This window comes from Uranotaenia lowii, chromosome 3, assembly GCF_029784155.1.
Source record: "Uranotaenia lowii strain MFRU-FL chromosome 3, ASM2978415v1, whole genome shotgun sequence".
NCBI classification, from domain to species: Eukaryota; Metazoa; Arthropoda; class Insecta; order Diptera; family Culicidae; genus Uranotaenia; species Uranotaenia lowii.
The window spans coordinates 351,768,829-351,793,995 of NC_073693.1; the positions used below are offsets into that span (position 1 = coordinate 351,768,829).

General features: G+C 30.0%; 1 protein-coding gene across 2 annotated transcripts in view; it reads right to left on the minus strand.

The window, feature by feature from the left end:
* The window catches only part of LOC129758055 (alpha-protein kinase 1-like), a 115,300-nt gene that overhangs the window by 6,621 nt on the left and 83,512 nt on the right, over nt 1-25,167 (minus strand). The window lies entirely within an intron of this gene.

Here is a 25,167-nt window from a genome sequence, read left to right on the forward strand (position 1 = left end):
TGACCTCACTCGAATAACTCAGGGGAAATATAAATGGGAATGTGGACCGAAGAAAAAAGACGGAAAGAATGATGACGGAAGTAAACATTGGTGATTTATCCTTCAAATAGATTACGTGGGGCTTTTCCAGTTCGACTAAAAATCGAACGGTTCAAAGGATACAAATTTTTGTTAATGAAAACAAACATCTTGGGTCACCGTGTCAAGCTAAAGTCCCTTCCGGGAAAATAAATTTAATAAAATAAACATATTGCTACTAACTTTCAATAATGAACTCCAACATTTGATCTTTTAACTGAAATTAAAAACTGAACCTTGAAAACTTGAAAAATTTAACTCTGAACTGGTTTGTGAAACTAAACTTCAAAATTCCAGTTCACAACTGAACTTCGAAACAAAAATTCGAAAATAACCTGAACTTCAAAATATAAATTAAATCCCGAAACTTAACTGAAACTGAGCTGATCTGATTTCCCCCTCATTTTAACACACCATATGAAAATTGGGATCATAAAGTGGTTTCATAAAGGCGACAGAAGTAAAAACTGGAATTTTAATTTGATATTCGCTTTACCTGTGATTCTGTAAATTTAGACGATTTTGACACTCAAAATGTCAAAAATGTCAAAAAATGTCAAAAATGTCAAAAATGTCAAAAATGTCAAAAATGTCAAAAATGTCAAAAATGTCAAAAATGTCAAAAATGTCAAAAATGTCAAAAATGTCAAAAATGTCAAAAATGTCAAACATGTCAAAAATGTCAAAAATGTCAAAAATGTCAAAAATGTCAAAAATGTCAAAAATGTCAAAAATGTCAAAAATGTCAAAAATGTAAAAACTGTCAAAAATGTCAAAAATGTCAAAAATGTAAAAACTGTCAAAAATGTCAAAAATGTCAAAAATGTCAAAAATGTCAAAAATGTCAAAAATGTCAAAAATGTCAAAAATGTCAAAAATGTCAAAAATGTCAAAAATGTCAAAAATGTCAAAAATGTCAAAAATGTCAAAAATGTCAAAAATGTCAAAAATGTCAAAAATGTCAAAAATGTCAAAAATGTCAAAAATGTCAAAAATGTCAAAAATGTCAAAAATGTCAAAAATGTCAAAAATGTCAAAAATGTCAAAAATGTCAAAAATGTCAAAAATGTCAAAAATGTCAAAAATGTCAAAAATGTCAAAAATGTCAAAAATGTCAAAAATGTCAAAAATGTCAAAAATGTCAAAAATGTCAAAAATGTCAAAAATGTCAAAAATGTCAAAAATGTCAAAAATGTCAAAAATGTCAAAAATGTCAAAAATGTCAAAAATGTCAAAAATGTCAAAAATGTCAAAAATGTCAAAAATGTCAAAAATGTCAAAAATGTCAAAAATGTCAAAAATGTCAAAAATGTCAAAAATGTCAAAAATGTCAAAAATGTCAAAAATGTCAAAAATGTCAAAAAAGACAAAAATGTCAAAAAAGACAAAAATGACAAAAATGACAAAAATAACAAAAATGACAAAAATGACAAAAATGACAAAAATGTCAAAAATGTCAAAAATGTCAAAAATGTCAAAAATATCAAAAATGTCAAAAATGTCAAAAATGGCAAAAATGTCAAAAATGTCAAAAATGTCAAAAATGTCAAAAATGTCAAACATGTCAAAAATGTCAAAAATGTCAAAAATGTGAAAAATGTCAAAAATGTCAAAAATGTCAAAAATGTCAAAAATGTCAAAAATGTCAAAAATGTCAAAAATGTCAAAAATGTCAAAAATGTCAAAAATGTCAAAAATGTCAAAAATGTCAAAAATGTCAAAAATGTCAAAAATGTCAAAAATGTCAAAAATGTCAAAAATGTCAAAAATGTCAAAAATGTCAAAAAAGACAAAAATGTCAAAAAAGACAAAAATGACAAAAATGACAAAAATAACAAAAATGACAAAAATGACAAAAATGACAAAAATGTCAAAAATGTCAAAAATGTCAAAAATGTCAAAAATGTCAAAAATGTCAAAAATATCAAAAATGTCAAAAATGTCAAAAATGGCAAAAATGTCAAAAATGTCAAAAATGTCAAAAATGTCAAAAATGTCAAAAATGTCAAACATGTCAAAAATGTCAAAAATGTCAAAAATGTCAAAAAATGTCAAAAATGTCAAAAATGTCAAAAATGTCAAAAATGTCAAAAATGTCAAAAATGTCAAAAATGTCAAAAATGTCAAAAATGTCAAAAATGTCAAAAATGTCAAAAATGTCAAAAATGTCAAAAATGTCAAAAATGTCAAAAATGTCAAAAATGTCAAAAATGTCAAAAATGTCCAGAATGTCAAAAATGTCAAAAATGTCAAAAATGTCAAAAATGTCAAAAATGTCAAAAATGTCAACAATGTCATAAAATGTCAAAAATGTCAAAAATGTCAAAAATGTCAAAAATGTCAAAAATGTCAAAAATGTCAAAAATAACAAAAATGTCAAAGATGTCAAAAATGTCAAAAATGTCAAAAATGTGAAAAAATTTCAAAAATGTCAAAAATGTCAAAAATGTCAAAAATGTCAAAAATGTCAAAAATGTTAAAAATGTCAAAAATGTCAAAACTGTCAAAACTGACAAAAATTTCAAAAATGTCAAAAATGTCAAAAATTTCAAAAAAGTCAAAAATGTCAAAAATGTCAAAAATGTCAAAAATGTCAAAAATGTCAAAAATGTAAAAAATGTAAAAAATGTCAAAAATGTCAAAAATGTCAAAAATGTCAAAAATGTCAAAAATGTCAAAAATGACAAAAATGACACAAATGTCAAAAATGTCAAAAATGTGGATAATGACAAAAATGTCAAAAATGTCAAACATTTCAAAAATTTCAAAAATTTCAAAAATGTCAAAAATGTCAAACATGTCAAAAATGACAAAAATGACAAAAATGTCAAAAATGTCAAAAATGTCAAAAATGTCAAAAAAGTCAAAAATGTAAAAAATGTCAAAAATATCAAAAATTTCAAAAATGTCAAAAATGTTAAAAAAGTAAAAAATGTCAAACATTTCAAAAATTTCAAAAATTTCAAAAATTACAAAAATTTCAAAAATTTCAAAAATGTCAAAAATGTCAAACATGTCAAACATGTCAAAAATGACAAAAATGTCAAAAATGTCAAAAATGTCAACAATGTCAAAAAAGTCAAAAATGTAAAAAATGTCAAAAATATCAAAAATTTCAAAAATGTCAAAAATGTCAAAAATGTCTAAAATGTCAAAAATGTCAACAATGTCAAAAAAGTCAAAAATGTTAAAAATGTCAAAAATATCAAAAATTTCAAAAATGTCAAAAATGTCAAAAATGTTTAAAATGTCAAAAATGTCAAAAATTCCAAAAATGTCAAAACTGAAACCTAACTGAAACTGAAACTGAACTGAAACTGAACTGAAATTGAACTGAAATTGAACTGAAACTGAACTGAAACTGAACTGAAACTGAACTGAAACTGAACTGAAACTGAACTGAAACTGAACTGAAACTGAACTGAAACTGAACTGAAACTGAACTGAAACTGAACTGAAACTGAACTGAAACTGAACTGAAATTGAACTGAAACTGAACTGAAACTGAACTGAAACTGAACTGAAACTGAACTGAAACTGAACTGAAACTGAACTGAAACTGAACTGAAACTGAACTGAAACTGAACTGAAACTGAACTGAAACTGAACTGAAACTGTATGTATGTATGTATGTATGAATCCACCTTGGGTTTGCGGCAGCGCCGCGGTTATGGCCAAAAAAATAACCCACGCGTCCATATTGGCTACCATGCAATACAGTTATAACCTCTCAATGAGACTTTTAAAGGAATAGAATCGCAAGCAGAGGCACTTACGGTATCCAGGGTATAAGTGGAGTAGTCTCGAGAAACTATTACCATACTGTTGACTAACCAAAATAGCATGTAAATTATAATCCCGCCCCCAAGGCTTCCGAAAAAAGAGTGCGTCCTTATTTTACAAAAAGTAATCAAATACGATCTTTTTCTCACTCATGCCAAATTCCCTTGACATAAATTGAGATACGTCCAGTATTCGAAACGGGTAACGAGCACATACCGCTACCTGCTCCTTTTGCAAAACGAGGATACCCTGATGCCCCAACCAATTTTTTCGTTTATTAAATACCATTTTTATAAAATAATATAATACAATACAATACAATGAATATAACATTATAAAATTATAGAAATCAATATAATTTTACATAATATAATGTAATGTGAAGTGAAATAAGAATATAATATAATTAAAAAGATTCATTTATTGTTTTCCTGAAAAACGTAAAAATTCAGTTAATGCATACATTAAAAAAAACAATAATTACGCTGCAGCAAAGGAAAGATTCAATTCTGATAACATAACTAGGTATAATGTAAATAAATAAAAAAACATTTTTTTACAAAAATAAAAAAATATCTAAATAAATCAAAAAGTGTTTTCAAAGATCATTCGCTGGAGATAGGCTACAGAAAATATCTAAACATATTAATATGAATTATATTATTCTGTTGCCTCGGCCTAGACATGAGGTACAGTGATGCTGAAAATTGTTATATGGTTAATACAGTGATGTAAATATATGATATGAGTATAAAAATAACTATGAAAATGAGAATGAATATTATATTTTATACATGATAATAATCTGAATGATATGAAATTTTTCAATTTAACATTAAAAATAATAATAACAGTAATAATATAAAACAAAACAGTATGAATAAGTATAAAATAATATAATGTAAAATCAAATGATAAAAAGGTAGTATGAAATATTATGATACAATCAAAAATAATATGACATGATGTAAAACAATGTAGTAAACGTAAAACTAAATAAAATAGAATATATTGTAAACATGATAGAATGATCATATGTTCCTTCTGTCTTTGAAAAAATAAATAAGTACAAGTGTAAATTGTTATTTTCATTGGTTGTATACGATCAATGTCAATGATTATGAACAAGTAAATTTGAAGTTATATGGCAGAGGTTTTGAAATTCGTATGATGAACTCAATAAAACTATAGTTTAATTCAAGAAATTTCTGCGTTGAAGATGATTTACACGATGAGAACTGAAATCTGAGATTTACATTAAAACATGGCGCTTTTGGATAAGTTAAGTTGAATGAATGTTAGTAGAAAACACACTATTATTATTATTAAACTTCGAGGAAATTTGTACATAAGAACTTTCCATATTTTTCATTGTTGTTAGAAGCTGTAAAAAAAATAATTTAAAATCCAATTTTACCTATCCGGTTTAACATAACATAATGTAGAAGTATAAACTTTAATAACATATGTTGGACAATTGCAATAAATAATAATTATGATCGAGTCAGGCATTTTTAAATGCCAACAGGAAAACTGCAAAAAAAGGTTTATTTTTTAAATTTTGAAATTAAAAAAAAAAACATAACATAATAAAAGTTTAGTTAGAAAATCTTCAAAAAAGTAGTAGTAAAAAGATTAATTTGTCAATTTAGTAAAAAAAAAAACAAAATGAAAACAGTAATATACAAAACCTAAAACTTTCAAAACTTTCAACTAGTTCGGTTGACGCACGATGCTTCAAAAACTCTTATTTTTTATCTAGTGTTATTGGAAGTGCTGATGCTGAAAAAATTAAGTAATTACAAAAATGTTATGAAAAATACAACCTCCAGGATGGAAACATGATGAGAACCACTATACAAAAACAATTGACGAACGACGAAATTGCTGAAAATTTATGTAAGAATACTATTAAATATTATTAAATAAGTAATTATGTTTAAAAATTAGTTGATATACGACAATGAATGTATAGAAGTATGATGAGGGTTTAAAAACTCACTTAGTAACACCATTGTTCATTATCAAGGGGGAGAAAACCAGATGTCGTTGATATAAAACAATACGATATAATTATAAATAAAATGAATAAATAAGAACGCTGAAAAAAAAATTACATCGGTTTGTATATACAATAAACATTTCGGTAGCGAATTTTGCAACGAAATTTGAACAAATAAAGTTATCATTTGGGTGATAAATTACGTCCCTAGACCTACATTTGATTTTTCAACGCTTACTAAAGGATATTAGGTTTTCGAGAAATAGAGAAAATAAAATTAAAAATTTACTGGGAGTTTATCGAGCTGTTAAATTTTTAACGCGTTTTTCGTGAAACTGTTGACGCATTCACCGTATACAAAATTCGATACCGATTTATACATATTTATTATCTATATAAGGGATTAGTTTATTAAAATTTTATTTTACGAAACCTTTATCAACTAAGCAGGAAGTCTGGGATGGCATGTTCTAACCTGGATACCGCCTTAAAAGATCATATTATTTCAGAATATTATTTCCTTATTATTTATTGTTAGCTTTATTCAAAATTTGAAGAATTTGGGACCCGGATAGTGCTGAAAATAAAACTTTAATCAACTTGGAATTGTATGTAAGAGATGTCTTTCATTATAATTTAATTATGTTTGTATCCATGCTTCGCAATGTGGCAAAAATGAATCGAAAATAATAAAAAATAAAAATAATCAATATTTTTCAAGAAATTATTGAATTTTTATGATGTCAGTGATTGAGTGAAGCTATGAAATAAAAAAAATGAAAAATTAACATTTATTGGTAAAATGATGAATGGATTGAGAAAGCCTTATAGGCTTATAAGTCCTGCAAAAATATCACGAAATGTTATTAATGGTTTCTATGTTAGATGCTTATAATTTACGAAAAAAGGAGAAAACTGACCAAATGGGAAGCTGAAAGTAAAATTTACTAAAATGTATTTAAAGAAAAAACTAAAAAAATTACGTTTTGAATGTTTAGTATGATAACAAGTGAATGCAACTCCTAAAAATAAGACGATTTCATTCTAAAGAAATGATGTTGAACGTTTGATCGTATCAGTTCAACCTACAGTTCTAAACTAGAAACAAAACTATGACCTACTTTCACTCGAACCAATGAGCCACATTAAAACATCAGAACCGATGTAGCAACTTGCAACTTTCTCCTTATTTTAATATCTTCATAACTTCCACTTTCGCTTCAATTCAATGAGTAGGATGCTGAACAAGAGATGCCATTAATGAAATACCTAAAATCTAAAACCTAAAAAGGCAGTAGTTTGTTGAAGTTTTGCATAAGTTTCAATCAGGATATATCTAAACAGATTAACACAACAAGCACATACTGGTGACATTTTAAACATGATTCACGAATTGGCTTCATAGATTTATCAATTCCTATCGTTTTCAATCGAAAGCAAAAGGAAACAGTGTGAAGGGAAGCCTTTATGTGCGTCACACAGACGCGTGATCAGCCTGAATGATTATGACAAATACAAACAGAAAATAGAATATGTGAGAAAGAGAGGGAAAAAATGCACTGGAATTGCCGCGACACACACGATGTGGTTCCTTGCCGCTTTCCGCTTGCTGTGATTGACACCTTTAAACGAAAAATTTATTAAAAAGTTTTAAAATGTCCACCAAATAAAATTACAATTACAAAGTTGTAATTCCATAAAAATGAATATGTATGAATATTGAAATGTGACAAAAAATATCATGACTGTAATAAATGAATGATTGTTTCAACCTTGTTTCCTGGAATTAAATAAGTATAAATATAAAAAAATATGAATAATCCAATTTGGGTTCAAAATCAAAAGTTGTTAAATTTGAAATCAACTATAAAAATGTTTTTAAAGGAATATTATGGAATGATCTCACCAAGTCTCCTTCGGCGCCACTGCTTAAAGGTTCAAAAGCTTCTTGGAGCGCCTGCCCAGTTGCCTAGTCTGGAAAACGATAGTCAGCAACTCTCTCATGCATTTCTTGCCCGTTATTCCGCGAGCACGTTCCTCACATGCTCGACAATTTCGAACTCTCTCCGCCACTAACACAGTGTAGCACTAGGAAACATCAGACCCAACCCAACCCACAACTTAAATATTGATTCACAAAACCCTCACACACATTCACCCGGTCTAGCTTGATGTGCTTTTTATGTTTTTCCTTGCGTTTCTCACTTCTTCTTGATTTCTCACTCGTTTACCCATACAGTGACACTTATTCAGAATAAATGCGGACTTCTTGAAGCAGACTGCGTCTTCGAATTTTAAACGGCATCTGTCATAGTTTGCGTTTGCCGATGCCCTCCTGGCCACTACATCCGTCGAATTCTTAGATTGCACTAAACACTACTGTTGAACACAGCTTCGAATAGGTTTTGAAATTTCCTCTTCACGGAGCAGAACGATGGATTTAAACTTCATTCCTTATATTTCTCAAATTTCCCCTATATTACGCTGCTTCTCACTCGCATTCATCGTAATTCTGAATTAAACCTCACAAAACGCACACAAACAGCCCCGGTTCACTCTGGGTAGCAAGCGAAGTGAAAAAAAAAGATTCCTTGAGGTCAATCCGTAACAAGCTAGATCCATTTTACTTGAACTTATCAAATGTTGGGCACGTATTTACACAAATCTTTTCACAACCCCTTTGAACATCTAAAAAAGAATAATCTAGACGACGCCGACACTGCAGACCGGACAATTAATTTGTTCTAATTTCGCTTGCGGAGCTCTCCCGAAACCAACCGAACGCGACCGAAGCAGAAGGCGAACTCAAACTGAACTGAAACTGAACTGAAACTGAACTGAAACTGAACTGAAACTGAACTGAAACTGAACTGAAACTGAACTGAAACTGAACTGAAACTGAACTGAAACTGAACTGAAACTGAACTGAAACTGAACTGAAACTGAACTGAAACTGAACTGAAACTGAACTGAAACTGAACTGAAACTGAACTGAAACTGAACTGAAACTGAACTGAAACTGAACTGAAACTGAACTGAAACTGAACTGAAACTGAACTGAAACTGAACTGAAACTGAACTGAAACTGAACTGAAACTGAACTGAAACTGAACTGAAACTGAACTGAAACTGAACTGAAACTGAACTGAAACTGAACTGAAACTGAACTGAAACTGAACTGAAACTGAACTGAAATTGAACTGAAACTGAACTGAAACTGAACTGAAACTGAACTGAAACTGAACTGAAACTGAACTGAAACTGAACTGAAACTGAACTGAAACTGAACTGAAACTGAACTGAAACTGAACTGAAACTGAACTGAAACTGAACTGAAACTGAACTGAAACTGAACTGAAACTGAACTGAAACTGAACTGAAACTGAACTGAAACTGAACTGAAACTGAACTGAGACCGAACTGAAACAGGACTTAAAACTAAAACTGGTAACATTTCTCAAAATTTGCTGAATTCAATTTAGGATTTCAAACATCAGCGAAATCGTAGAAATTCATCAATTAGGAATCTATCTACATAACTTATATCGAAAAGAATAGCTTCCATCAATCTTCTAGAAATTTCGATGAAAGTGAAAGCACCTCACTAAGTTGGAGCTTCCTTCTTATGGAAGCCTTAGTGTAGCAACATGAAAAATTCACGAAGATCATTCCATTTCAACTTGTTTAATTCCCTCCTCTGCTACCTAGTAGGTACAACTTAGCGCGGGGAACAAAGATATCCGAGGCGGATGTTAAATATTGGAAACACAGAAATAAGTTCGCTTTCGACGTTTCATCCCGATTCACTCACTTTCCCTCTATCTCGCTGTCTCTATTTCCGACGAAAAATAGTAATCATTCTGACGGATATTTCGCCCCCGAGTTGAGCTATTTTGTTCAGTTCGGGGTATCCCTATTGGGGAATTCCGGCGAATGGCAATCGCTCTTGCTCCTGCCTGACGTCAATTCCATCTGAATGTAGGATGTAGGATGATTGTTTTTGTTTTTTGGCGTCATCGAATAAATATTCGAGAAAATGTTGCTAAAAATAGGGATTTTTATAGAATAAAAAGTTTGAATTTCTTAATAGAAATTAATTTTTTGATAAAATTTCTGTAGAACCAACATCGACAGATTCAATAAAAGTGGGTGAGGGTGTCACTTAAGAGTCTCTATCTAAATGGCCGGAACATTTTCTTCCTGGCTGAGCTTTGATTTTATGAGCCGTCGTAATCATAACGGGGAAGTATTTCTTCGGTGAATGTTTTCTATTTCTTTTTTTCCTGACGATAAATGGCAGCAAAATAGTTACACTACATTTTATCATCAACTTCCCCCTCGGTTGAACATACGATAAGGAAAATGTTTTCATAGTGGTGACAGAAGAAAAAGCTGGAATGGTAAGTCTTCTTCTTCTTTTTACTTGAACAGCTTCAGCGGAATGGTAAGTCGAATAGGTAAAAAAATATAAAAATGTCAAAAATGTCAAAAATGTCAAAAATGTCAAAAATGTCAAAAATGACAAAAATGACAAAAATGACAAAAATGTCAAAAATGTCAAAAATGTCAAAAATGTCAAAAATGTCAAAAATGTCAAAAGTGTCAAAAATGTCAAAAATGTCAAAAATGACAAAAATGTCAAAAACGTCAAAATTGTCAAAAATGTCAGAAATGTCAAAAGTGTCAAAAATGTAAAAAATGTCAAAAATGTCAAAAATGTCAAAAATGTCAAAAATGTCAAAAATGTCAAAAATGTCAAAAATGTCAAAAATGTCAAAAATGTCAAAAATGTCAAAAATGTCAAAAATGTCAAAAATGTTAAAAATGTCAAATATTTCAAAAATGTCAAAAGTGTCAAAAATGTCAAAAATGTCAAAAATGTCAAAAATGTTAAAAATGTCAAAAATGTCAAAAATGTCAAAAATGTCAAAAATGTCAAAAATGTCAAAAATGTCAAAAATGTCAAAAATGTCAAAAATGTCAAAAATGTCAAAAATGTCAAAAATGTCAAAAATGTCAAAAATGTCAAAAATGTCAAAAATGTCAAAAATGTCAAAAATGTCAAAAATGTCAAAAATATCAAAAATGTCAATAATGTCAAAAATGTCAAAAATGTCAAAAATGTCAAAAATGTCAAAAATGTCAAAAATGTCAAAACTGTCAAAATTGTCAAAAATTTCAAAAATGTAAAAAATGTCAAAAATGTCAAAAAGGACAAAAATGTAAAAAATGTAAAAAATGTAAAAAATGTCAAAAATGTCAAAAATGTCAAAAATGTCACAAATGTCAAAAATGTCAAAAATGTCAAAAATGTCAAAAATGTCAAAAATGTCAATAATGTCAAAAATGTCAAAAATGTCAAAAATGAAAAAAAAACAACGAAAATGCCAAAAATGACAAAATTGAAGAAAACCAAAAATGACAAAAATGTCAAAAATTTCAACAATTTCAAAAATGTCAAAAATGTCAAAAATGTCAAAAATGTCAAAAATGTCAAAAATGTCAAAAATGTCAAAATTGTCAAAAATGTCAAAAATGTCAAAAATGTCAAAAATGTCAAAAATTTCAAAAATGTCAAAAAAGTGAAAAATGCCAAAAATGTCAAAAATGTCGAAAATGTCAAAAATGTCAAAAATGTCAAAAATGTCAAAAATGTCAAAAACGTCAAAAATGTCAAAAACGTCAAAAATGTCAAAAACGTCAAAAATGTCAAAAATGTTAAGAAAATAAAAAATGTCAAAATTGTCAAAATTGTCAACAATATCAAAAACGTCATTTATATCAAAAACGTCACAAATTTTAAAATTGTCGAAAATGACAAAAATGTCAAAAATGTCAAAAATGTCAAAAATGTCAAAAATGTCAAAAATGTCAAAAATGTCAAAAATGTCAAAAATGTCAAATATTTCAAAAATGTCAAAAGTGACAAAAATGTCAAAAATGTCAAAAATGTCAAAAATGTCAAAAATGTCAAAAATGTCAAAAATGTCAAAAATGTCAAAAATGTCAAAAATGTCAAAAATGTCAAAAATGTCAAAAATGTCAAAAATGTCAAAAATGTCAAAAATGTCAAAAATGTCAAAAATGTCAAAAATGTCAAAAATGTCAAAAATGTCAAAAATGTCAAAAATGTCAAAAATATCAAAAATGTCAATAATGTCAAAAATGTCAAAAATGTCAAAAATGTCAAAAATGTCAAAAATGTCAAAAATGTCAAAACTGTCAAAATTGTCAAAAATATCAAAAATGTAAAAAATGTCAAAAATGTCAAAAAGGACAAAAATGTAAAAAATGTAAAAAATGTAAAAAATGTCAAAAATGTCAAAAATGTCAAAAATGTCAAAAATGTCAAAAATGTCAAAAATGTCAAAAATGTCAATAATGTCAAAAATGTCAAAAATGTCAAAAATGAAAAAAAAACAACGAAAATGCCAAAAATGACAAAATTGAAGAAAACCAAAAATGACAAAAATGTCAAAAATTTCAACAATTTCAAAAATGTCAAAAATGTCAAAAATGTCAAAAATGTCAAAAATGTCAAAAATGTCAAAAATGTCAAAATTGTCAAAAATGTCAAAAATGTCAAAAATGTCAAAAATGTCAAAAATGTCAAAAATTTCAAAAATGTCAAAAAAGTGAAAAATGCCAAAAATGTCAAAAATGTCGAAAATGTCAAAAATGTCAAAAATGTCAAAAATGTCAAAAATGTCAAAAACGTCAAAAATGTCAAAAACGTCAAAAATGTCAAAAATGTTAAGAAAATAAAAAATGTCAAAATTGTCAAAATTGTCAACAATATCAAAAACGTCATTTATATCAAAAACGTCACAAATTTTAAAATTGTCGAAAATGACAAAAATGTCAAAAATGTCAATACCGTCAAAAATGTCAAAACGTTAAAAAAAATCTCAAAATGTCAAAAATGTCAAATTAGTCAAAAATGACAAAAATCTCAAAAATGTCAAAATTGTCAAAAATGTCAAAAATGTCAAAATTTAAAAAAATTTAAAAAAATGTCAAAAATGTCAAAAATGTCAAAAATACCAAAATTGCCAAAGAAGTCGAAAATGTCAAAACTGTCTATAATATCAAAATTGTCAAAATTGTCAAAAATGTCAAAAAATTTAAAAATGACAAAATTGGCAAAAATGTCAAAAATGTAAAAAAAATGTCAAAAATGTCAAAAATGTCGAAAATGTCAAAAGTGTCAAAAATGTCAAAAATGTCAAATATGTCAAAAATGTCAAAAATGTCAAAAATGTCAAAAATGTCAAAAATGTCAAAAATGTCAAAAATGTCAAAAATGTCAAAAATGTCAAAAATGTCAAAAATGTCAAAAATGTCAAAAATGTCAAAAATGTCAAAAATGTGAAAAATGTCAAAAAATGTCAAAAATGTCAAAAATGTCAGAAGTGACCAAAATTTTAAAAATATCAAGAAAATCAAAATGTCAAGAATGTTTAAAATGTCAAAAATTTAAAAAATGTCAAAAATGTCTAAAATGTCAAAAGTGACAAAATTGTCAAAAATGTCAAAAATGTAAATTTTCGGAAGAGTTTTTCTTCTTCCGTAAGTTTTGTTCATCTTCTGACAGATTCTTGTGGCAATTTTAAAAAAATAGGCCTTAACTGAAATTATCTCGTTCAATTTTTGTACCATAATCTCGTCATATCCGTCGTTCCGAAGCATTAACAAAACTTCCAAGTTTCAACACCAAGTGTGCATGCAGGATGGATGGAATAAGGAATAAATTTAAATTGAAATTCTCGGTAGCGAAAATGACGAACACCTGAACGCCTTTTCCGGATTTTACTCGAGAGCAGAGAAACGTGCTCGATGGTTTGCTTGTTTTTCATCCTTTTTTTCCTCGGTGTTTATGAATGAAGCTACCAACCCTTTTTATTGGGTAACTTTTGTGGATTTTACTGATATTTTGTTTATGTTTTAGATTTTATGGAACAAACTCCATTAAAAAAAGAATAAAATACGAAATTTTAAGGAATTTTATTTTGAGGTATGTATGTTGTAACAGTTTTTTTTGTTCTGTTTTATTTTCTCAAGATCATCTTAATAATTACTGCATTTTTAGTAAAATTTTCCCAATAAAATCAATAACACCTTCATTACTGTGGATGCTTCAATGGAAAATTTACATCACGTTTTTCATACTGCTTCGAAATCGAGTTCCCCTGGTAAATTTGTTTGTGAATCGGATTTTCTTTATCTAAATATTATTGTTCCCGGAACTGACTTCATTGCCGCAGACTTGCTCGTTTCTTGCTTAATTCATCCGACTCCTCAGTCCTGGAACAGACCCGCCATTGCTATGTAAATGCTAATGTAGTCAACATCTACACCTTTTCCGAAATACGATTCCCAATTGTCGGTACTTGTTTGGTGAATTCTTTTTCCTTCATTTCTTACTTGGGTTCTCTTCTTCGTTATTCCAGAGAGTAAAGAACACAGCCATTACCGAAACACGTGCGATCAAAACCATTTCGGCATGTGTGGTACGAAGTTCAGAAAACGAAGAAGAACAGCAGTAGGAAAACCAAACTGTGTGTATGAAGTGAAAATAAAAGCGACATTTGGTGGAACTACGCATTTCATATGCGGCAACACGCGCGCGTCACCGGCGCGTTTATGCTGGTCGTTTTGTGTTTTTTTTTACTCCTCGAACTTAGCTGGAATCCCTTCCTGGGATTTACATATTCGGTTTCGGCTTCGAGGTGGAATATCGTTGTTACGATCTACTAGGGAAGAAGAATAAGATGAAGTAGGAGCAGCAACTGAGGAAAAAGATTCTCCGGAAGTTTCTCAATCGAATTCAATTGAAGGCAGTATTTACGGAGCGGCACACGGTGGGTAACATTAACAGCGTACTGGCATCTTCCTCCATTTATCGTAGCTTGGGACTGTCGGAAATTTTATTTATGGCCGAAATCATGCCGGGTGCGTTATGATACTGAGAGCTTGAATAATTCAACACTCACCTGTAGACGCAAGTTAGGGCTTAGCCACATTTCAAATAAAATATATTTTCAATCTTCAACTCAAATCGATTCAAGGAAAGACATTAGTTGTCAATGTAATATTTTCCATTTTGGATACACCCACAGGACGAATGGTTTGTCAAATATGTCAAATCCCAAATTAAAGCAACAAAAACAGTTTTGAATGACCTCAAAAGAAAGATAATCAATTGAAAGTTGTGCGTGTACTGTTATATTCAATGAATTCAATCCTAGATTGGTCTGAGCGGAATCAGATCGATCTAGCTCAGGTACAGGATTTGGAAAGACGCTCAGCTGGTAAGACGAGATGGGATTGTTGTTAGCTTAGATCATTTCTTGTTCCTCCGTTTTCATTTTTTTTCTTCTTAAAAATAGAGAAGAAACTGCGAAATTAGAGTAAAAAATAAGAGAGTAAACATTGGCTATGCTTATTATTCAAACCTGTTTATGTCATTTTTGGAATAAAATTGATGCAATTGAAGCACTTAGCTGGGTTGTCATATTTGGCAGAAGATATGATATTTGGGTGTATGAAAGAATAATGTGGGTACTTAAATTATTTACTACACTTCTTACACTTCTTTACTTACTTCCCATTCCATTCCCATTCCATTCCCATTCCATTCCCATTTCATTCCCATTCCATTCCCATTCCATTCCCATTCCATTCCCATTCCATTCCCATTCCATTCCCATTCCATTCCCATTCCATTCCCATTCCATTCCCATTCCATTCCCATTCTATTCCCATTCCATTCCCATTCCATTCCCATTCCATTCCCATTCCATTCCCATTCCATTCCCATTCCATTCCCATTCCATTCCCATTCCATTCCCATTCCATTCCCATTCCATTCCCATTCCATTCCCATTCCATTCCCATTCCATTCCCATTCCATTCCCATTCCATTCCCATTCCATTCCCATTCCATTCCCATTCCATTCCCATTCCATTCCCATTCCATTCCCATTCCATTCCCATTCCATTCCCATTCCATTCCCATTCCATTCCCATTCCATTCCCATTCCATTCCCATTCCATTCCCATTCCATTCCCATTCCATTCCCATTCCATTCCCATTCCATTCCCATTCCATTCCCATTCCATTCCCATTCCATTCCCATTCCATTCCCATTCCATTCCCATTCCATTCCCATTCCATTCCCATTCCATTCCCATTCCATTCCCATTCCATTTCCCATTCCATTCCCATTCCATTTCCCATTCCATTTCCCATTCCATTTCCCATTCCATTTCCCATTCCATTTCCCATTCCATTCCCATTCCATTCCCATTCCATTCCCATTCCATTCTCATTCCATTCCCATTCCATTCCCATTCCATTCCCATTCCATTCCCATTCCATTCCCATTCCATTCCCATTCCATTCCCATTCCATTCCCATTCCATTCCCATTCCATTCCCATTCCATTCCCATTCCATTCCCATTCCATTCCCATTCCATTCCCATTCCATTCCCATTCCATTCCCATTCCATTCCCATTCCATTCCCATTCCATTCCCATTCCATTCCCATTCCATTCCCATTCCATTCCCATTCCATTCCCATTCCATTCCCATTCCATTCCCATTCCATTCCCATTCCATTCCCATTCCATTCCCATTCCATTCCCATTCCATTCCCATTCCATTCCCATTCCATTTTATTCTCATTCCATTCCTATTCCATTTTCATTCCATTCCTATTACATTCTCATTCCATTCCCATTCCACTCTCATTCCATTCCCATTTCATTCCCATTCTGTTCCCATTTCATTTCCGTTCGATTTCCATTCATTCCGCATTCCATTTCCTTTCCATTGCCATTCCATTCTCATTCCATTCCACGAAAAAGCTGTCCAAACTTTACTGTTAACATTTGATGAACATTACGAAGTACATTACAAGTTTTCTCAAATACCGTTCGGGCGATTTAATGCTCCAGCAATTTTTCAAACAGTGTATTTTTCCTTGGGGAGAAGCTTCTGCGACCAATTTCTAGATCTTTTATTGTTATTCCAGACACACTTGGACTTCAAATTGCACTGACGGTTGAATTTTGATTTAGCATAAAATGGGCATACACATTTGAAAAATCTTAAGTGCAAACGAATTGTTCCCTTGGAAAGCTTCGTTCAAACCTTTCTATGTACTAAAACTCTTATTTCTTCCAGAGAAGTGTGAGTCCTGATCGAAATTTAGCCTTAATGCCTCTAAATCTTGAACAATATTCACTACACCGTGGTCGCTGTCAAAAGTTATTTTGTGTATGTATTACAATACCAAAATCTCAAAATTTGGTCCAATCGAATTTCGTTACTCAGACAGTTGTAATTCTGAGGAATGCCATTCGGTTTGAAAAACAAACCAACGATATTGCAGGACATTTTTAAACATAAAATTGCACAAAATACCTACTCCATATTTTGATGGCGGAAATGACAGATTTAAAAGATTAAAAAAAAAATCAATACAAACTGCATCGAAACAGTTTGTCCATTTTTTTCTGCCCAATCATCCCTTTCCTACCATTCCGGGGGTCGGCCCTTCAAAAGTTCGCTCGCTACTGTATCTGGGTTAACGATGACGTCAGCAATATGTGGCACGTACCCGATGCATCAAGGAACCAAGTTAAGCCTCCCTTGAGCCGCGAGACCGACGTTACCACACCGACGAAATTGGCAAATGACGACGGGAAGTGAATCAAATCTCCTTCGAGGGGGATGGTTGAATAAAACCGGTGAAGAGCGAGTCATTACCGAGATCAGCTATTTATAAAAATCCCCCTCCAAACCGGGTGGGGTGTCCCTCATTGATTGACTTTCCCGGGCGTCGTCGTCGTGGGTGGATGGGTGGGTACTTGGCTGTTGGGTGTGGCACCATTGCCTCGGCTCATTCCGGCACACAAACCGACTCACACATGTACATCAGCACACAAACCCACCCACACAAACGGAAGGCTGACAGACGCTATTGATTGGCAGGAATTGGCATCGTATGGAATTTCCTGAAGTTTCAATTTCAAACTTTGGGGGTCGTTTAGGCGGCAGTTGGAAGAAAAGCTCAGCAATTCATGGGAATTTTATAAGACAATTGACATTCACTAATTTACTTAATAATTGAAAGATTTTTCATCACACAGTTGAAATCCTGCATTAAAAATTTGAATGTTTAAATTTCTAGAATGAAAATTTACATTCCGTTCAATTGGTATCGTTTTCTTTTTTCTATCAATATTCCACAGCTCAATAACGAATAAAGCCTTTATTCTACATTTTCCAATCAAACCGGATGAAAGGCTTTTATTCCAGAAGCTCCACCAAATGGAAGTAGAGAAAGAACACACACTGGAGGAAATCTATTTCCATCACAATATCGCGGTCTGGCAGCAAACGAAAACCGAACGAACGGGTTGAGTGATTTTCACACCTTTCCTCGATGCCGAGGAGCGAAATTGTCAACACCCACGCCCACACTCCCACATCCCGGGGCTCCCGCAGAATGTCGTAATTGTAGCTGGAGATTGCCAACAAAATCCGACCTCATCCCCCCACAACAACAAAAAATGGTGATGGTACCACAGTATGAATGGCTGTTCCGTAAGGGTTTGACGACCTGAATTTCCGCTACAGTAACTCTCGGAGGTAACAAAGCGACACAAAATCTGTTTCTTGCGGGTGGTAAGAGACCTACATATTTCAGTATTTTTTTCCCTTCCTGCTGACACCCAATTATGGAACAATGGTTCCTCAGTATAATGACAGATTTGTGGTAACCGAATCAAATTTAAATTTTTCAGAGATGTGAATTCGGTATCCTTTTTTTAAAATAAGAAATCAATTAAAAAAAATCCAAGAGATTCAAACTCCCCCTTTTAAAGAAACACTAACTTAAATCGAAATTTTTCCGGAATCATTTTCAGAAAGGCGTGTGTGGGCGCTGACAAATTTGGCGTGAAATTGCTTCCAGCATTAGTTCCGATCCAGTGCATTTCACCTGACTGGTTCCCGAAACTCTTACCGTGTCGCCTTCAGATCGATACTTTCTTCAATCGAAAAGACAAGGGGACATTTTAATGAAATTTTGGCGACGAAACACGTTTAGGGAAACTTTCAGAGAAAAAATTGAGTTGATAAAATTGACAAAATTGACAAAATTGACAAAATTGTCAAAATTGACAAAATTGACAAAATTGACAAAATTGAAAAAATTAACAAAATTGACAAAATTGACAAAATTGACAAAATTGACAAAATTGACAAAATTGACAAAATTGACAAAATTGACAAAATTGACAAAATTGACAAAATTGACAAAATTGACAAAATTGACAAAGTTGACAAAATTGACAAAATTGACAAAATTGACAAAGTTGACAAAATTGACCAAATTGACAAAATTGACAAAATTGACAAAATTGACAAAATTGACAAAATTGACCAAATTGACAAAATTGGCAGAATTGACAAAATTGATAAAATTGACAAAAATGACAAAAATGACAAAATTGACAAAATTGACAAAATTGACAAAATTGACAAAATTGACAAAATTGACAAAATTGACAAAATTGACAAAATTGATAAAACTGACAAAATTGACAAAATTGACAAAATTGACAAAAATGACAAAATTGACAAAACTAACAAATTGACAAAATAGGCATAATTAAAAGAAATAGTCAAAATCGACAAAATTGACAAAATTGACAAAATTGACAAAATTGACAAAATTGATAAAATTGACAAAATTGACAAATTTGATAAAATTGATAAAATTGATAAAATTGATATAATTGATAAAATTGATGAAATTGATAAAATTTAAAAAATTGATTAAATTGAAAAAGTTGATAAAATTGACAAAATTGACAAAATTGAAAAATAGACAGAATTGACAAAATTGACAAAAATTAAAAAATTGACAAAAATGACAAAATTGACAAAATTGACAAATATGACAAAAATGACAAAAATGACAAAATTGACAAAATTGACAAAATTCACAAAATTCACAAAATTGACAAAATTCACAAAATTCACAAAGTTGACAAAATTGGAAAAATTGACAAAATTTACAAAATTGACAAAATTGACAAAATTGACAAAATTCACAAAATTCACAAAATTCACAAAATTCACAAAATTCACAAAATTCACAAAATTCACAAAATTGACAAAATTGACAAAATTGACAAAATTGACAAAATTGACAAAATTGACAAAATTGACAAAATTGACAAAATTGACAAAATTGACAAAATAGACAAAATTGACAAAATTGACAAAATTGACAAAATTGACAAAATTGACAAAATTGACAAAATTGACAAAATTGACAAAATTGACAAAATTGACAAAATTGACAAAATTGACAAAATTGACAAAATTGACAAAATTGACAAAAATGACAAAATTGAAAAAAATTACATACAGAAATAACAAAAATGACAAAAATTACAAAATTGACAAAAATGATAAAAATGACAAAAATGCCGAATATGACAAAAATGACAAAAATGACAAAAATGACAAAAATGACAAAAATGACAAAAATGACAAAAATGACAAAAATGACAAAAATGACAAAAATGACAAAAATGACAAAAATGACAAAAATGACAAAAATGACAAAAATGACAAAAATGACAAAAATGACAAAAATGACAAAAATGACAAAAATGACAAAAATGACAAAAATGACAAAAATGACAAAAATGACAAAAATGACAAAAATGACAAAAATGACAAAAATGACAAAATTGACAAAAATGACAAAAATTACAAAAATGACAAAAATGACAAAAATGACAAAAATGACAAAAATGACAAAAATGACAAAAATGACAAAAATGACAAAAATGACAAAAATGACAAAAATGACAAAAATGACAAAAATGACAAAAATGACAAAAATGACAAAAATGACAAAAATGACAAAAATGACAAAAATGACAAAAATGACAAAAATGACAAAAATGACAAAAATGACAAAAATGACAAAAATGACAAAAATGACAAAAATGACAAAAATGACAAAAATGACAAAAATGACAAAAATGACAAAAATGACAAAAATGACAAAAATGACAAAAATGACAAAAATGACAAAAATGACAAAAATGACAAAAATGACAAAAATGACAAAAATGACAAAAATGACAAAAATGACAAAAATGACAAAAATGACAAAAATGACAAAAATGACAAAATTGACAAAATTGACAGAATTGACAAAATTGACAAAATTGACAAAATTGATAAAATTGACAAAATTGACAAATTTGACAAAATTGACAAATTTGACAAAATTGACAAAATTGACAAAATTAACAAAATTGACAAAATTGACAAAAATGACAAAATTGACAAAATTGACAAAATTGACAAAATTGACAAAATTGACAAAATTGACAAAATTGACAAAATTGACAAAATTGACAAAATTGACAAAATTGACAAAATTGACAAAATTGACAAAATTGACAAAATTGACAAAATTGACAAAATTGACAAAATTGACAAAATTGACAAAACTGACAAAATTGACAAAATTGACAAAATTGACAAAATTGACAAAATTGACAAAATTGACAAAATTGACAAAATTGACTAAATTGACAAAATTGACAAAATTGACAAAATTGACAAAATTGACAAAATTGACAAAATTGACAAAATTGACGAAATTGACAAAATTGACAAAATTGACAAAATTGACAAAATTGACAAAATTGACAAAATTGACAAAATTGACAAAATTGACAAAATTGACAAAATTGACAAAATTGACAAAATTGACAAAATTGACAAAATTGACAAAATTGACAAAATTGACAAAATTGACAAAATTGACAAAATTGACAAAATTGACAAAATTGACAAAATTGACAAAATTGACAAAATTGACAAAATTGACAAAATTGACAAAATTGACAAAATTGACAAAATTGACAAAATTGACAAAATTGACAAAATTGACAAAATTGACAAAATTGACAAAATTGACAAAATTGACAAAATTGACAAAACTGACAAAATTGACAAAATTGACAAAATTGACAAAATTGACAAAATTGACAAAATTGACAAAATTGACAAAATTGACAAAATTGACAAAATTGACAAAATTGACAAAATTGACAAAATTGACAAAATTGACAAAATTGTCAAAATTCACAAAATTCACAAAATTGACAAAATTCACAAAATTGACAAAATTGACAAAATTGACAAAATTGACAAAATTGACATTTTTTGTCATTTTTGTCATTTTTGTCAATTTTGTCAATTTTGTCAATTTTGTCAATTTTGTCATTTTTGTAATTTTTGTAATTTTTGTAATTTTCGTAATTTTTGTAATTTTTGTCATTTTTGTCATTTTTGTCATTTTCGTCATTTTTGTCATTTTTGTCATTTTTGTCATTTTTGTCATTTTTGTCATTTTTGTCATTTTTGTCATTTTTGTCATTTTTGTCATTTTTGTCATTTTTGTCATTTTTGTCATTTTTGTCATTTTTGTCATTTTTGTCATTTTTGTCATTTTTGTCATTTTTGTCATTTTTGTCATTTTTGTCATTTTTGTCATTTTTGTCATTTTTGTCATTTTTGTCATTTTTGTCATTTTTGTCATTTTTGTCATTTTTGTCATTTTTGTCATTTTTGTCATTTTTGTCATTTTTGTCATTTTTGTCATTTTTGTCATTTTTGTCATTTTTGTCATATTCGTCATTTTTGTCATTTTTGTCATTTTTGTCATTTTTGTCATTTCTGTCATTTTTGTCATTTTTGTCATTTTTGTCATTTTTGTCATTTTTGTCATTTTTGTCATTTTTGTCATTTTTGTCATTTTTGTCATTTTTGTCATTTTTGTCATTTTTGTCATTTTTGTCATTTTTGTCATTTTTGTCATTTTTGTCATTTTTGTCATTTTTGCCATTTTTGTCATTTTTGTCATTTTTGTCATTTTTGTCATTTTTGTCATTTTTGTCATTTTTGTCATTTTTGTCATTTTTGTCATTTTTGTCATTTTTGTCATTTTTGTCATTTTTGTCATTTTTGTCATTTTTGTCATTTTTGTCATTTTTGTCATTTTTGTCATTTTTGTCATTTTTGTCATTTTTGTCATTTTTGTCATTTTTGTCATTTTTGTCATTTTTGTCATTTTTGTCATTTTTGTCATTTTTGTCATTTTTGTCATTTTTGTCATTTTTGTCATTTTTGTCATTTTTGTCATTTTTGTCATTTTTGTCATTTTTGTCATTTTTGTCATTTTTGTCATTTTTGTCATTTTTGTCATTTTTGTCATTTTTGTCATTTTTGTCATTTTTGTCATTTTTGTCATTTTTGTCATTTTTGTCATTTTTGTCATTTTTGTCATTTTTGTCATTTTTGTCATTTTTGTCATTTTTGTCATTTTTGTCATTTTTGTCATTTTTGTCATTTTTGTCATTTTTGTCATTTTTGTCATTTTTGTCATTTTTGTCATTTTTGTCATTTTTGTCATTGTTGTCATTTTTGTCATTTTTGTCATTTTTGTCATTTTTGTCATTTTTGTCATTTTTGTCATTTGTTTATGAGTTTTGAGAGCTGAGTTATGAGACTTGAGACATGAGACTTGAGACATGAGATCTGAGACATGAGACCTGAAACCTGACACCTGAGACCTCATAAATAAGTGAGAAGTGAGTCGTTAGCAGTAGGAAGTGAGAAGTGTAGAATGACAAGTGAGAATTTAGAAGTGAGGAATGACTAATGAAAATTGGGAAGTGAGTTATGAGACCTGATACGTGAAACGTAAGACTTGAGACGTGAGACTTCTCCATTCTCACTTTTCACTGCTCATTTTTCACTGTTCACTTTTCAGTTCTCACTTCTCACTTTTTTCTCTTCAATTTTTCTATGAAACCGTGGTAATTGCCATGTAAAAAAAGCCATGTAAAAAAACTTGAAAAACTGTGTAAAAAAAATTTTTGTGTATAGTGCTCTTCCCGATCAGAAGGGAAAACCAAATTATATCAAGATGAGATATTTTGATACTAATTTTTTTTTCTATCTAAATGAGTTATAATTCAGTACTCGTAGGATGTTAAAATATCTCAAATTATATCAAAAAATCTGTACGATCATAGCTAAATTATATCAGTTTTTGATATGCTCTTATCACGATTATATCTGGTTCAGACAGCATAGTTTTATATTAGGCAGAACAAATCCTATCAAAATTATAACTTATCAAGATATGAATGCTTCGAGAAAAATTTCTAGTGGAATGTCAGTAAACCACACTATTTGCTAAAATCATGCTCCATTTTAGGTTTCCCAACAATTTGATTCAATTTTATGAATCTGCTGAGCGAAACTTATTAAAGTACGGTTTGGGCCGTTGACTTCGATGTCCGTGTTTCATGGAAAGTTATATGCATATCAAAATAAGATACGGTTATAATATATTATAACAATTTGAAACAAATTTTTTATCGTTGAAAATGAGTTCAATCCTACTCAAGAATGCTAAACAAAATAAGATATAACCAAGATTCAAGAAAATTAGAGTCGAAAATTATGAGAACAATATTCTAACTGAAAAAGATATAAATATCTCGTCGAGATATTTTTAAGTTCTTATTTTGATATGCTCTCCTGATCGGGTTTCTTTATTAATGATTCGTTCAATCCTACACATCATGTTTTCCGACAGCCGCACCCTAAAAGGCTTCAAGAAGGTGCATTAATTCAGGCGGTAAAGACTAGTTAAAAAGAATCTAAACTTTTTTCCATTTTTCAACCATTTCGAAATCGACTGCAGCCAGTATGAAATATTGATTCGATGCTGTAAGCATCGTGTTTGTCATATCTTTTGTGAAAATGTGACTCAAACACTAGTCCTAGCGCTGCAGTTCCGAATGATTCCTAATGCTGGTAGAAGAAAACTGAAAAATTGTCAACAAAATGCATCAAATTTCGCAAACGTGCCGTTTTCTGGGTGACTGCATTGTCCTAAACTTCTGATCTCTTCTAGTCTAGTCGAGTGCCTTTCCGAAGAGGTCGGTCAGTTACCGAAAGAGAAATGGTAGAATAGAAGAAAAAAGCAGCAGACCCAGCACTAGTAGACAGATAACACACACCGAGTTTTAGTGTGTTTATTCACAAGGCACAAGGCACGAGGTACAAACCAAAACTGGTAGTACAACTTCAAAGTACCTATGACATCCATTGGACCGATTCAAGAGGAATGTGGTGAAGAGGAAGGCAAACGAGGAAGCGGTAAAGAATAACGTAAAACCATG